Source organism: Lolium rigidum, chromosome 3 (genome assembly GCF_022539505.1).
Source record: "Lolium rigidum isolate FL_2022 chromosome 3, APGP_CSIRO_Lrig_0.1, whole genome shotgun sequence".
NCBI classification, from domain to species: domain Eukaryota; kingdom Viridiplantae; phylum Streptophyta; class Magnoliopsida; order Poales; family Poaceae; genus Lolium; species Lolium rigidum.
Window position 1 is genome coordinate 362155801 of NC_061510.1, and position 16279 is coordinate 362172079.

The following is a 16279-nucleotide window of genomic DNA, read 5'->3' on the forward strand; positions in this document are numbered from 1 at the left end:
CAGTCTCCGCCGCTCGCGTTCTTCCTTTTCTCCCCAAATTTCTCAAACCCTAGCCGCCGGGCCATCTTCGCCGTCGCCGATTAGGGCCACCTCGAGCACCGCCGTAAGGCTCTGGAGCTTCGCCTGGTCTCCAGCAACCACCTCGTCAACGCATGCTTGCCGGGAAGCCCTACAACCGACGAATTGAATCGCCGTTTCTCCGCCGGTCACCCGCAGACGCCGATGATCGCCGTCGAAATAGGCCACCTCAAGTCTTGCCGACACGCTCATCGGAACCGCGGTGAGCTCCTCTACCGCCTGGCATGCTAGCCTTGCTTAATAGCCCACAGTAGCTTCGCCGCGTCGTGAACCCGTGCCCGCCGCCGTACTTCGAGCTCGCCGGAGCTACTCCGATGACCAATTAGAGGAGGCGCCGCCACCCGTTGGCTCAGTATAGCACGGCGAACCCAACCCGCAACCCCGCTCAGACGCGGGAGCGCCGAATCGCCGGCGCCAATCTCGCCTGGCCGTCGGCCGGCCACTCCAGTGCCACCTCGGCGATTTTGACCCTGGTCAAAGGCCGCGTGGAGGCTGAGGTGTCTCTGGCCCACTGGCCAGTGACCGTGGGTAACACTAGATAGGGTACCGGTAGCAATTGTTTCTGTTTAATTCAAATTCCATAAAATCTGAAACTTCAAATGAATTTACAAAATTCATATTAACTCGTAAAAATTAAAATAAGATACTAAAATTCTTAGAAAAGAAAACTCTATCCAATAAAAATATAATATGAAATTTTTATTTTAAATAAAAATTCAATTGTCTAACACATGTTAATTAAGCCTTTTCTTTTAATTCAAAATACAATTAAAATTCAATAATTAGGAAAACTTTCTAAATTAAATAAAAACCAAGTAAATAAATAAAGAAAACATTAAAATTAAATTTCTTTATTTGTTAATTGGTAAATCCTTATTAGAAGGATTTCAACCCTAAATAACAATTACCTTAATTATTAATTAATTAAAAATAGTGAGATACCAACTCCAACATTATTTTCATTTCAAATTTATTAATAACTTCAATTTACTTATTGAAGTTATTAATCCAAGAATTATTGGGTAACTAGAAAAACCTAGTTCCATATGGTAGAAAAACAGGAATTCATCATTTCATGTTAAATCCTAAAACCCTAATCCAATTAGAAACCCTAGGTCCAATAATTCATTTGAAACCTAATTTACTTCTAAAAACCAAAACCCTAGATCCTCACATGTAACCATAGTGTTCTATTTTCATGCATAGAACCATAGTAGCAACTGAATACTTGTCCTGGCCACATAAAATATAGAAGTCTACCACTAAGACTTTAGCATTCCATGTGTTCATCCCCTCAAACCTAGATGATCAAATAGGAACACCTAAGTCTAAACCCTAATTCCTATCATCAAAAGTATCAATCTTTATTCATTCCTATTTAACATCACACCATTGTGATAAACCCTAACATCAACCACATCTACTATTTTACTTTACATAACCCTGTTCCACTAAACCCTACTAGTGTGAGATACTTATGAACCATCCTATTTAGGAACCAACCATTCTCTACTCAGAGATCCAATGGATAATACAAGACAACCCCAACCTTAATTGTAATACTTCTTATTATTTAAGAAGTATGTTCTTCAAAAGTTATTCTTTTGAAGAAAATAAGGAATCATCTTCAACCCTGCTTATAAGAACCTATAAACCCTAGCCAACTATCACCAACAAGGTATGCCACCTTGATAGCAACTATTGGTAAATTAAGATGTTTAGGCTTAATTCAACAATACAAGCCTGGTAGCTAATGAATCCAACTAGGTTGTGATCCATCTACTACTTACTCCAGAAACCAATTAGAATCATAGGAAACCATAGAACCCACAAACCTAGATATCATACTTGTTCTTTATTATAGAACATGCTCTTCAAAAGTTATTCTTTTGAATTATATAATAAGTAATCATCAACCATGCACTATAGGAATTAAACTTGATAACTGTTCTTTATTTATTATACCACTACTATTCCTTAGTGTGTATGATTATTACTATGCATTTTACCACTTGCTTATGATTCTGAAACAACACAAACCTGAATAAGACACTAGTAGGAAAAGCCTCATCAGTGGCGCACGAAAATTTGATTCTGTGGCGCACGGGTGGTGCGCCACAGAAACGTCGCCACAAAAATAAGCTTTCTGTGGCGCACCTGATCGTGCGCCACAAAATAAGGTTTCGTGGCGCACTTGTTCTTAGGTGCGCCACGTAAAAGCGTGCGCCACAGTAATTGCTTCTTAGTGCGCCACGTAATTTGCTTGTATTATACACGATTTTGTGCCGCCCGGTATACATATACGCTTTATACACAAGCAATACGTATACACAATACAGATACACAGAGTTATATACAACAACATTCAGATATAATATAAATATCATGTACATTGCACGTATATAACATAGACATCATCATCACATTACTTAGAGCCCGATCGAGATACATATATAGTGGCAAGTGTCAAATGTTTTGCATACAACTCTTAATTCATACAAAATTCACAATTTCGAGATACAAAGTAGTCTTCATCCGGTTCCTCCTTTGCTCCGTCATCTCTACCCACCAGTGCTCGCTTGCATCGGGGTCCTTCCATCCAGTTCCTACTATGATGAAAATGGAAGAAAGTGAGACCAACAAGTATCCGATGCACAAGAGAAATGGAATAAATGCCTCATACATTGTTGGTCAACACAAATATTAACATTCAGGGACGGTGTAAGTGAGACCAAGTCCGATGCACAAGAGATTGATATTTGTGCTATCTTACCAGGCTCACTTACGCCGCCCCCGATTGTACGGTGACCAAACATTTTAATCATCGGCATTTTGAAAATGTCAAAGCAAATGGAATGACAAAATGGAATAAGTTCCTCATACATTGTTGGTCAACACAAATATTAACATTTAGGGATGGCGTCAGTGAGACCAAGTCCGATGCACAAGAGATTGATATTTGTGCTATCTTACCGAGCTCACTTACGCCACCCCCAAGTGTACGGTGACCAAACATTTTAATCATCGGCATTTTGAAAATCTCAAAGCAAATGGAATGACAAAATGGAATAAGTGCCTCATACATTGTTGGTCAACACAAATATTAACATTTAGGGATGGGGTAAGCGAGGCCATGTAGGATGCACAAGAGATTGATATTTGTGCTATCTTACCAGGCTCACTTACGCCACCCCCAAGTGTACGGTGACCAAACATTTTAATCATCGGCATTTTGAAAATCTCAAAGCAAATGGAATGACAAAATAGAATATGTGCCTCATACATTGTTGGTCAACACAAATACTTTGCAGAAGGGCCCCCTTTCCCGGTCGGCGTTCCGTCAACGGGTGCTTGACGACACAACAACGCCGATCTGCATCTCCGGCGCAGAACCACGCTGGTCCTCGCTGTCCAGCTGAACGAGTCCTTGATGCAAAGACCGTGCCGGCCTGCCCAAGCATTATGCCGGGCCGTGTTGCCGCGCTTCAGCCGTGTGTCCCGCGCCTCGCAGTTCGGCTGCTTGCCCGGTGAACCAATAGGCTGATCGTTGGAATAGGAAACCGATGACAGCTCGGTCGCAAGATTAAATTGCGATCGGCCGTCATCGGCTTCCTTATTCCAACGATTAGTCTATTCGTTCACCGGGCAAGAAGGCGAAGAGTGCAGTGGCGCATGATCGACACGGCCCGAAGCGCGACAACAGGGGTCGGCATGATGCTAGGGAGGCCGGCACCGTCTTGGCATTAAGGACTCGTTCACGTACCGGACGGCGAGAGAAGAAAAGTGGTGCTGCGCCGGAGAGGCATGTCGGCGTTGTTGTCTCATCAAGGACTCGTTCACTGAACGGCGGCCGTGGAAAGGGGGCTCGTCTACAAAGTATATTGCGGCGTATAGGTGACCAAACATTCTAATCATCGGCACTAAAATGGAAGAAAGGCCAATGCAATTAAGAAGTAGCTAGTATGAACTAAATGGAATGCCTCATACTTTGTTGGTCGAAACAAATATGAACATCCCGGGATGGCGTTAGTGAGGCCAGGTAGGATGCACAAGAGATTGATATTTGTGCCATCACACCAGGCTCACTAGCGACACCCCGGAGTGTACAAGCTTGACCGAACATTCTAATCATCGGCACTAAAATGGAAGAAAGAGCCAAGTGGTATCAACTAAATGGAATGCCTCATACTTTGTTGGTCGAAACAAATATTAACATCCAGAGATGGAGTAAGTGAGGCCAGGTAGGATGCACAAGATATTGATATTTGTGCCATCACACCAAGCCTCACTTGCTCCACCCCCGAGTGTACGAGTGATCGACCAACCATCTAATCATCGACAAGTAAATCACTTGGGGTAATGTTAAAATGTTTGTCTCCATATTTGGGAGACATTTTTAATATTGAGTCTAGCTAATGGAAATCAAGAACTAGTCTTGATCTCCAAATGGTGATTAGAGGGAATTTATTCATCTTAAGCAACATTAGGGACAAATGGGATCATGCAAGGGACTTGGGTCATTTGGATCATAAGGCATCAATTAAGGAGGCAACCAGGGACAAAGGGAAACATTTGATGATCCATTATCATAGGCAACAAAGCAAGCAACTTTTTCCCCTCTAATCTAGCTAGAGTCCTTAAAAGAAATCCATCATAAGCATGGTCAAATACACATATATAGCATTTGGAGAGCAAACAAGCAAGTAGCCATATCACTCAATTCAATAATATAGTAATTTGGATCATAAGGCATCAATTAAGGAGGCAACCAGGGACAAATTAAGGGAAACATTTGATGATCCAAGTAAGTGCATGACACTTTGAGCTACCCAAGAATAAAGGCCAACAAATGGATAAACATCTCGCTCAACCATTTCTTGCACTAGAGGAAAAGTAACCAACATTGAAACTTGAATAGTCAAGTGACACTACAAGCTAGCTCACACACACATGCAAACACATGTGTTGACAAGTAACTAATGGATATCAAGAACTAGTCTTGATCTCCAAATGGTGATTAGAGGGAATTTATTCATCTTAATTAAGCAACATTAGGGACAAATGGGATCATGCAAGGGACTTGGATCATTTGGATCATAAGGCATCAATTAAGGAGGCAACCAGGGACAAAGGGAAACATTTGATGATCCATTATCATAGGGACATAAGTCAAGATGCTCAAACACACATAGCATGCATGGAGCAGATGCTCCAAAGGGATTATTCATCACTTGGTATATAGACCAAGTGATGTCGGCAAAAGAGAGGCCAATCAAGAACCAAGAAATCCAAGTAAGTGATAGATATGCCTAAACAAGCAACAACACATAGCATATCCCAGCCTAACCGGATGAGACAAGTCTTGGTAGCCAACCGAATCACCTAGCACCACCTAGCCTTTTAAAACCATCGAAACAATCCTTTTTCTTCAAAGGATACCACAAGTGGCATTCATTTACATGATCCCCTACTGTGGATATCTCTATTTTCATCAAAGCCAACACAAGAAATAGAAATTTATCATTACTCAGCTTGAGTTCAAAACAAAGCTGGGGTACCATAAGGGATTATTCATCACTTGGTAGTAACCATCATAAGCATTCCATTTAAATCACACATTTTAGTATATGTTCTTATCCAAGTTTTTGCCTCGACCTTTGCATCATTGGCTGAGCTAAGACATCAAGCTTCCGGCCAGGGAGCATTCTTTATTTTTAGGGAACTATATGAACTATATGCACATGATCCAAGTAAGCCCACCAGTAGCATTTCATGCATTTAAATTCCTATGAACCAGTTAACCTCACTGAGCACAACAAGCATTTAAATGAATAGTAGCATCAAATTCCTATGAACCCATCAAGAAAATTGTTAACAGTTAACCATTTTGTGGCACAACAAATGAACCAGTAGTAATAAGCCATCAAGATTAACAGTTAACCTCACTGAGCACAACAAATGAACCAGTAGCATCAAATGAACCAACCCAGTAGCAATGCATCACTAGCAGCAATGCATCCAGAGCCAACAAATGAACCAAGTAGCATCAAGATTAACAGCTAAGCATCACTAGCAAGCAATGCATCCAGAGCCAACCGAGCGAGCATTTCGTCGAGCACGTTGTGCTCGCGCGGGGGAGGAAGAGGGAGGGGAGGGGAGGGAGCTTACCGACGATTTGGACAGCTATGGAGGAGCTCACCGACGACGACGGCAGGGGTGGAGGTCGCGGCGGCTCTTCCACCTTGACGCGGCGGCGGCTCCTCCACCTTGACGCCGCGCCGGCCCCTCCTCCTCCACGCCGCAGCGGCTTGTGCTGCTGGTGGCGGGGATGGGTGGAGCGTGGCGGCATCCGGCCATCGCGGAGGAAGGCGGCGGCGGCGGCGACGGCGGACGGCATCGCTCGCCATGGAAGGCGGCGGCGCGGGGAGAGAGGGGAGAGAGGGGAGAGGAACTTCGTGGCGAGGGAGGGGTACGGCCTTGATATAGTACACGTTATTTCCGTGGCGCACCGAGACAAAGTGCGCCACGGAAAACATTAGTTTTGTGGCGCACCGTCGCCGTGCGCCACGAAGAAGTAATTTCTGTGGCGCACCGAGGTTTGTGCGCCGTAGAAATTGTAAAACCAATGGTTGGGGGTGACAGGGTGTGGGGCCCACTAAGTTTTTGTGGCGCACCGTTTAGTAGTGCGCCACAAAATTAATCTATTTCTGTGGCGCACCGAGCTTCGTGCGCCACAAAATAAGTTTCTGTGGCGCACACAAAACGGTGCGCCACAGAACTAAGCTTCGCCTATAAGGGTTTTCCTACTAGTGAGAACCTTGATTGTGAATCACTCTAAAAGTGCAACACACCCTGAACTAATCATTACCACTCACTAATCCTAAATCATCGGGGTTAGGTCACGCTTAAAGCGATTGCATCTCATACTCATGCATTATTGCATCCTTGCCAATCTTTTAAACATCGTCCTTACCGGACGATGATGCTATTTCAGAATTTGGAGTTATTACGTATCGAAGACCTTGCCTGCATAATCTTGCAGTCAAGAAAGGCAAGTTCATCACTTGCTCATGTCATTTGAGTATTTCTATCAAATTACTTGCAAAGTATTATGGTTATCACTATTGCACAAAAAATCAAAACCATTACTTTCATAACTATGAATATGACTAAGTGGTGGGCAATGGAACCATGGATTGTGTTGATATGGTGGAGGTTCCATTGCACGGGTTTATATCCATCTAGGCACTAGTAGGAAAACCCTTATAGGCAAAGCTTAGTTCTGTGGCGCACCAAATTAAATGCGCCACAGAAAGTTTTTTTGTGGCGCACGAGGAAGAATGCGCCACAAAAATAAGCTATTTTTGTGGCGCACTACCGTGCCGTGCGCCACAGAAATTATGTGGGGCCCACATCCTGCCACCACCAATAATTAGTGTAGGTATTTCGTGGCGCACATGACTTGCTGCGCCACGAAATAAGTGTTCCGTGGCGCACCAGCTCCGGTGCGCCACGAAGTAGTTGATTCCGTGGCGCACTCGTGCTTGTGCGCCACGAAGTAGTTGATTCTGTGGCGCACTTGTGCTGGTGCGCCACAGAAATAGCGCCCTCTATAACCACCCGTCCCCCCTCCCCCCCGCCCGTACTTCTTCCTCCTCCACCCGTACCCCCTCCCCCCCGCCCGTACTTCTTCCTCTCCCTCGCGCGCCGCCGCCCGTACTTCTTCCTCCTCCACCCCTCTTCCTCTCCCTCGCGCGCCGCCGCCCGTACTTCCTCGTCCACCCCTCTTCCTCTCCCTCGCGCGCCGCTGCCTTCCATGGTGAGCGTGGCCGTCGTCGTCGCCGCCGCCGCCTCCTTCCTCCGCGAGGGCCGCATGCCGCCACGCTCCACCCATCCCCGCCACCAGCAGCACAAGCCGCTGCGGCGTGGAGGAGGAGGGGCGGCCGCCGCATGGAGGAGGAGGGGCCGGCTCCGCGTCAAGGAGGAGGAGCCGCCGCCCTCGCCATCATCGTCGACCTCCTCGTCCACCCCTACCCGGCCCCTCCCTCTTCCTCTAGCCGGCCGCTCCTCCAACAAGCATCGTCGGTGAGCTCCACCTCTCCCCTCCCCTCCCTCTTCCTCTCCCGTGCGGGCACAAAGTGCTCGACGAAATTACTTTGTCGGATTGAGTGATATGGCTACTGCTTGTTTGCTCTCCAAATTACCAAGTGATATGGCTACTGCTTGTTTGCTCTCCAAATTACTTTGTCGGATTTAAATGTCCTCTCTGGATCATTTGCAATAGTCCAGTGCACTCGTTAATTATGCATTTCATTTATCTGGTTAGTTTAACTTGATTGATTAGATAAATGAGATGAACTGCTGAGCGATAATGATCTCATGGATGGATTGGATGTAGCTAGAGGGTTGCCAATCATTGATTGGGTACCCTAGCTCATGCTCGAGCCCTATTGGGTTATGATGCGGTGGCTTAGTGAATGTTCCTATGGGTTTGAGGTAGCCCCGACAGCCTTTATGTTGTCCAAGGGTGGCTCCCCTTTACTCGTGGTCTGTTGTTGTGACTCTCTCATGCTATCTCGGTTGATCCATGACTAGATTACCAGTAGCTTTTGTCTGTTGAAAACAAAATAGACATTTAAATGTCTATATTCGATGGTATAACTAGCTGTGTGGTGCTAGGTGAGTTTGGATGGCTAGTTAGGGATTAATCCATGTTGGATTTCTCCGGTAGTGTCACCATACTCGACATACCAATGTTCCCTTGGTGATTTCCTTCGGCTGATCTTCGGCTTGCTTCCACCAAATGGCTTAGTAGCCAGATGATGATACAAACCGGGTATTCTACCCATTTTGGCCTCGGCAAGCATGTGGTGACTCACCGGCTCGTGTGTGTCTGTTGGGCATGCACACCTGCCCGGTGAGCTGTTTGGCTGTGTGTGTGTGTGTAGCCCGGCTTGGGACTTGGGTTGACTCCAATATTAAAAATGTCTCCCAAATATGGAGACAAACATTTTAACATTACCCCAATGATCTTCAAATGTTTTGCATGCTCTGTTAGGCCTTAATTGATGCCTTATGATCCAAATTACTATATTATTGGATTGAGTGATATGGCTACTCGCTTGTTTGCTCTCCAAATTACCAAGTGATGAATATATAATCCCTTTGGAGCATCTGCCCCATGCTATATATGTGTATTTGACCATGCTTATGATGGATTTCTTTTAAGGACTCTAGCTAGATTAGAGGGGAAAAAGTTGCTGCTTTGTTGCCTATGATAATGGATCATAAAATGTTTCCCTTTGTCCCCCGGTTGCCTCCTTAATTGATGCCTTATGATCCAAATTACTATATTATTGGATTGAGTGATATGGCTACTTGCTTGTTTGCTCTCCAAATTACCAAGTGATGAATATATAATCCCTTTGGAGCATCTACCCCATGCTATATATGTGTATTTGACCATGCTTATGATGGATTTCTTTTAAGGACTCTAGCTAGATTAGAGGGGAAAAAGTTGTCTGCTTTGTTGCCTATGATAATGGATCATAAAATGTTTCCCTTTGTCCCCCGGTTGCCTCCTTAATTGATGCCTTATGATCCAAATTACTATATTATTGGATTGAGTGATATGGCTACTGCTTGTTTGCTCTCCAAATTACCAAGTGATGAATATATAATCCCTTTGGAGCATCTCGCCCCATGCTATATATGTGTATTTGACCATGCTTATGATGGATTTCTTTTAAGGACTCTAGCTAGATTAGAGGGGAAAAAGTTGCTGCTTTGTTGCCTATGATAATGGATCATAAAATGTTTCCCTTTGTCCCCTGGTTGCCTCCTTAATTGATGCCTTATGATCCAAATTACTATATTATTGGATTGAGTGATATGGCTACTCGCTTGTTTGCTCTCCAAATTACCAAGTGATGAATATATAATCCCTTTGGAGCATCCGCCCCATGCTATATATGTGTATTTGACCATGCTTATGATGGATTTCTTTTAAGGACTCTAGCTAGATTAGAGGGGAAAAAGTTGCTGCTTTGTTGCCTATGATAATGGATCATAAAATGTTTCCCTTTGTCCCCTGGTTGCCTCCTTAATTGATGCCTTATGATCCAAATTACTATATTATTGGATTGAGTGATATGGCTACTGCTTGTTTGCTCTCCAAATTACCAAGTGATGAATATATAATCCCTTTGGAGCATCTGCCCCATGCTATATATATGTGTATTTGACCATGCTTATGATGGATTTCTTTTAAGGACTCTAGCTAGATTAGAGGGGAAAAAGTTGCTGCTTTGTTGCCTATGATAATGGATCATCAAATGTTTCCCTTTGTCCCTGGTTGCCTCCTTAATTGATGCCTTATGATCCAAATGACCCAAGTCCCTTGCATGATCCCATTTGTCCCTAATGTTGCTTAAGATGAATAAATTCCCTCTAATCACCATTTGGAGATCAAGACTAGTTCTTGATTTCCATTAGCTAGACTCCAATATTAAAAATGTCTCCCAAATATGGAGACAAACATTTTAACATTACCCCAAGTGATTTACTTGTCGATGATTAGATGGTTGGTCGATCACTCGTACACTCGGGGGTGGAGCAAGTGAGGCTTGGTGTGATGGCACAAATATCAATATCTTGTGCATCCTACCCGGCCTCACTTACTCCATCTCTCGGATGTTAATATTTGTTTCGACCAACAAAGTATGAGGCATTCCATTTAGTTGATACCACTTGGCTCTTTCTTCCATTTTAGTGCCGATGATTAGAATGTTCGGTCAATCTGTACACTCCGGGTGTCGCTAGTGAGCCTGGTGTGATGGCACAAATATCAATCTCTTGTGCATCCTACCCGGCCTCACTAACGCCATCCCGGGATGTTCATATTTGTTTCGACCAACAAAGTATGAAGCATTCCATTTAGTTCATACTAGCTACTTCTTAATTGCATTGGCCTTTCTTCCATTTTAGTGCCGATGATTAGAATGTTTGGTCACCTATACGCCGCAATATACTTTGTAGACGAGCCCCCCTTTCCCGGCCGCCGTTCCGTGAACGAGTCCTTGATGAGACAACAACGCCGACATGCCTCTCCGGCGCAGCACCACTTTTCTTCTCTCGCCGTCCGGTACGTGAACGAGTCCTTAATGCCAAGACGGTGCCAGCCTCCCTAGCATCATGCCGACCCTCGTTGTCGCGCTTCGAGCCGTGTCGATCATGCGCCTGCACTCTTCGCCTTCTTGTCCGGTGAACTAATAGACTAATCGTTGGAATAAGGAAGCCGATGACGGCCGATCGCAATTTAATCTTGCGACCGGCTGTCATCGGTTTCCTTATTCCAACGATCAGCCTATTGGTTCACCGGGCAAGAAGGCGAACGATGCAGGCGCGGGACACACGGCTTGAAGCGCGGCAACACGGCCCGGCATAATGCTGGGCAGGCCGGCACGGTCTTTGCATCAAGGACTCGTTCACCTGGACAGCGAGGGACCGGCGTGGTTCTGCGCCGGAGATGCAGATCGGCGTTGTTGTGTCGTCAAGCACCCGTTGACGGAACGCCGACCGGGGAAAGGGGGCCCTTCGCAAAGTATTTGTGTTGACCAACAATGTATGAGGCACATATTCTATTTTGTCATTCCATTTGCTTTGAGATTTTCAAAATGCCGATGATTAAAATGTTTGGTCACCGTACACTTGGGGGTGGCGTAAGTGAGCTCGGTAAGATAGCACAAATATCAATCTCTTGTGCATCCTACCCGGCCTCGCTTACCCCATCCCTAAATGTTAATATTTGTGTTGACCAACAATGTATGAGGCACTTATTCCATTTTGTCATTCCATTTGCTTTGAGATTTTCAAAATGCCGATGATTAAAATGTTTGGTCACCGTACACTTGGGGGTGGCGTAAGTGAGCTCGGTAAGATAGCACAAATATCAATCTCTTGTGCATCGGACTTGGTCTCACCGACGCCATCTCTAAATGTTAATATTTGTGTTGACCAACAATGTATGAGGCACTTATTCCATTTTGTCATTCCATTTGCTTTGACATTTTCAAAATGCCGATGATTAAAATGTTTGGTCACCGTACACTCGGGGCGGCGTAAGTGAGCCTGGTAAGATAGCACAAATATCAATCTCTTGTGCATCGGACTTGGTCTCACTTACACCGTCTCCGAATGTTAATATTTGTGTTGACCAACAATGTATGAGGCATTTATTCCATTTCTCTTGTGCATCGGATACTTGTTGGTCTCACTTTCTTCCATTTTCATCATAGTAGGAACTGGATGGAAGGACCCCGATGCAAGCGAGCCTGGTGGGTAGAGATGACGGAGCAAAGGAGGAACCGGATGAAGACTACTTTGTATCTCGAAATTGTGAATTTTGTATGAATTAAGAGTTGTATGCAAAACATTTGACACTTGCCACTATATATGTATCTCGATCGGGCTCTAAGTAATGTGATGATGATGTCTATGTTATATCCGTGCAATGTACATGATATTTATATTATATCTGAATGTTGCTGTATATAACTCTGTGTATCCGTATTGTGTATACGTATTGCTGTGTATAAAGCGTATATGTATACCGGGCAGCACAAAATCGTGTATAATACAAGCAAATTCTGTGGCGCACTAAGAAGCAATTCAGTGGCGCACCCTTTCTCGTGGCGCACCTAAGAACAAGTGCGCCACGAAACCTTATTTTTGTGGCGCACAATCAGGTGCGCCACAGAAAGCTTATTTTTGTGGCGACGTTTCTGTGGCGCACCGCCCGTGCGCCACAGAATCAAATTTTCGTGCGCCACTGATGAGGCTTTTCCTACTAGTGAGGATTAAACAACAAATGTCGCCAGTGATTCTTGTGCCGTAATATCCGTGTTAACCATAAGATCCGGAGTGGGACGGAATAGTCAAAAGTGTTTCCACCTCTCGTTCATCAACGGATGCGCTTTACCGTAGACACTTGTATCTGTCAGGGCAAGCGGTTGGCTGGGGAAGCCTTAAGTCCCCACGGCATAGTCCGTAGACACTTGTCGCTCGAAGTGCAAGCGGTGGGCTGGGGAAGCCTTAAGTCTCCACGGTATTGCGGTCTATGATGGGTTGCAGCTACCGGCGAAGGAGTTTGGTTAACGAGTCCCAAACTGTTGTCGTGGTCGGGGTCCATCCTTAAGTGGTATAAGAGGACCGACGAGGACCCAGGGTCGGGGTATGCAACAAAGGGTGGGTGTTCGAGGTAGCGGAGGAACATGATTGGCTAGACCTTATACCGGGCCTCACACCAAAGGAAGTGTGGACGGGAACATATGCCCGGTTGGCACCAAGGTTAAGATCTCTTATGGGTAAAGCAACACACCTCTGCCGAGTGTAAAGAACCGTGACCTGTCACTCCCTGTTCCGGGATATGGAACTGCGAACGCTGCCGGAAAGGAGCTCCATGAAGTTCTAGTAAACCGGTGAAGGCTGACGGACATAGCTCTTCTGAATAAAAGCAACCTTTGAAGAAATGATTATGAAAACCTGCATTGGTATTAGACTTTCTGGTCTAATGCTGTAGCTAGTGCATTAAACACCTCTTTCCTATAATGAACTTGTTGAGTACGCTCGTACTCATCCCACTCTTAAATCCTCGCTTAGATATGGAGGCCATGAAGGAGGATCTCCAGTACAACTCGAAGACCGAGGAGTCAACAACTACTTCAAGGGACAGAAACCTGCCGGAAGAGTCATATACCACATCCACCTTGGAGAAAACCTAGATTAAGCAATAGAAGGGAACTAGCTTTCTAAACCTAGCTCCTATTTAGCTAGAATCTATTCATAGCCTCTATAGCTAGTTAAATACTCTACAAATAGAGTTCGTGATAAGACTAGACTACGAGTCGTTCTTCTGGAGTTTATTTGCAGTTTTACCTCATTGTAAAGTAGGAGGCTGTGATGATCTTATGTAATAGAGTCAATGTTGTAATTCTATAGACATGCCTTGGACCCGCTTATGTTTCTGTTGTACCACTCTGAGCGATATAATACTAGTGGAACGGTGTTTCATTGGTGTTATATCAGACTTGCATACTACACCATGCAGTGGTATGCCGGGTCACCACAAGGCCCACATGGACTAGGCGGCCACCTCGTCCTCCTCAAATCCTAGGATAGGGTTTTATATTTTTTTTTTAAGTTTAAAGCCCATAAAGAGGGCTTTCTTTTATAGTTTACATTTGCCCCAAATAGGGCATATGTATAAATTTGCCCAAAATAGGGCATATGTTTAATGGAATATGGTTTAGGTTTAATTGTTTTCGTTTTTTCGTTTTTTTTATTTCACTTATGGGGTGCGTCCGCGCTGGGCGCAGTGCGCGACCCAAACAGACCGACGGTCAGCTCCGCGTGTCCGCGCGGCCACCCAAACGGCCTAAAACGGACGGTCCAGCGCGTCTGTTTGGGTCGCCGCGTTGGAGATGCCCTTACATTGGCAGGAAGACATGGGTACTTTTTTTTTTAGCATTGGCTTCTTTTTTTTTAGAGGAGGAGGCTACCTGCCTAAGGGCATCTCCAGCGGGCCGACGCAAAACGGATGCTTAAATTGACCGCATGCGCCTGTTTGTGTCGGTCCGGGGAGATGAAAATAGTCATGCGTCCGTTTGTGTTGGGAACTTGGGGTGTCTGCAGCGGCCCGATGCATTTTGCCCGCGTGCCATTTTCTTTTGAAATATCCGAAAACAACAGAAACAATCAAATTGCACGAAAATATGGCCATCATATTGGTTGAAATTGAGGTCTCAAATAAGTTCATCACATTGTGCACATGGTACGTCACAAAATGGAGTCTAAAACGGGCACAACATGGGAAGAACATCAAATATTGTCCAAAAAGAAGCCATGGTGCTTGATAATGGTGCCGCAGATCAGACGTCTCGCGCGTGAATTCCGCCTCGCTTCTTCAGGAAACATGGTGTCGTCGACCATGCTGCCTAAGTCGGCCAGCATGATCCTTATGTCCTCTGCCCGGATCGTGGCCTCGGCTCCCTTCTTTCTGCCTTTATGATTATTGATGTAGTAATTTTTTTCGAAACATGGTATAGATGTAGGCACTCATAACTAGGGAGTACTAGCAAACACTTATCCATATGGAACTGATATCTCGCTATCGACGAAATCATCGTCTCCTACTAAATAACATTCTGCCCTTTATAAGACACCAATGTATCAAAACCATTCAACAAAAAACTTGGTATTTCTGCGCCTCATTTCTTTGTTCGCACTTCGTTATACAAATGGCTTCCCTGAAAAGAGCTTACGGATGCGATCCATGGTTGAGCTGTGATCGCCCACGTACATTTTTTCGGTGGCGTGACATATCTGTCCGACTGTCCCCAACGCCAGGTAGGCGCGGACCGACGGTCGCACTTCGGGCACCGTAATAAAGAGTGCCGTAAAAAAGTGTTTTTGTAGAAAAAAAATGTTGGCCAATCCAGCTGCGATCCTGATCGTGTGGACGTGTCCGCGGACGGGACAGGACCTGACGTTGGGGCGAGAGACGATCGATGGCTGCCACCGCGCGCCAGTCTTTAATCGTGTCGGCCACCAGGAAACTGGCCGGGTCCGTCACGTCAAGCCGATAGGGATATCATCGACCATTTTTTGGCACCCTCCATGCTTGGAATCAACCGCACCGTGCCCAAATGGCCAAATCATTGCATATGTGCGCGCGTCCATGGTTCGGCAATCGGCATCACAGAAAAAGAAAACGTGGCTAGAATACTGCCAAAGGTATGCTTCGAAAAAGCGGCGAAAGGAAAGATCACTAAAGACTACGAACAAGACGAACGATCCATAATACTCCTACATGTCTTATTGGAGACATGAAGCAAAACCAGAGCGAAGGTTGACCCTGCATATGTTTTTTTCTCTCTCTTATGTATGTAGCAGTATATTTTCACGTCTAATACGTTGCGTCAGCGTCACGTTCATCATAGGTGAATTTGGAGTTCATGATCTTAAAGTTAAGAACATGACTTTGCTTGGTAAATGGCTGGCCAGGTTGTTAACGGAGAATGGAATATGGCAACAACTATTGCGAAAAAAGTATGTTTGCTCAAAGGTGATTTTTAGGTTCTTTAGAAACCAGGAGATTCACATTTTTGGGCTGACATCATAGCAACTAAGAAGCACTTTTTCC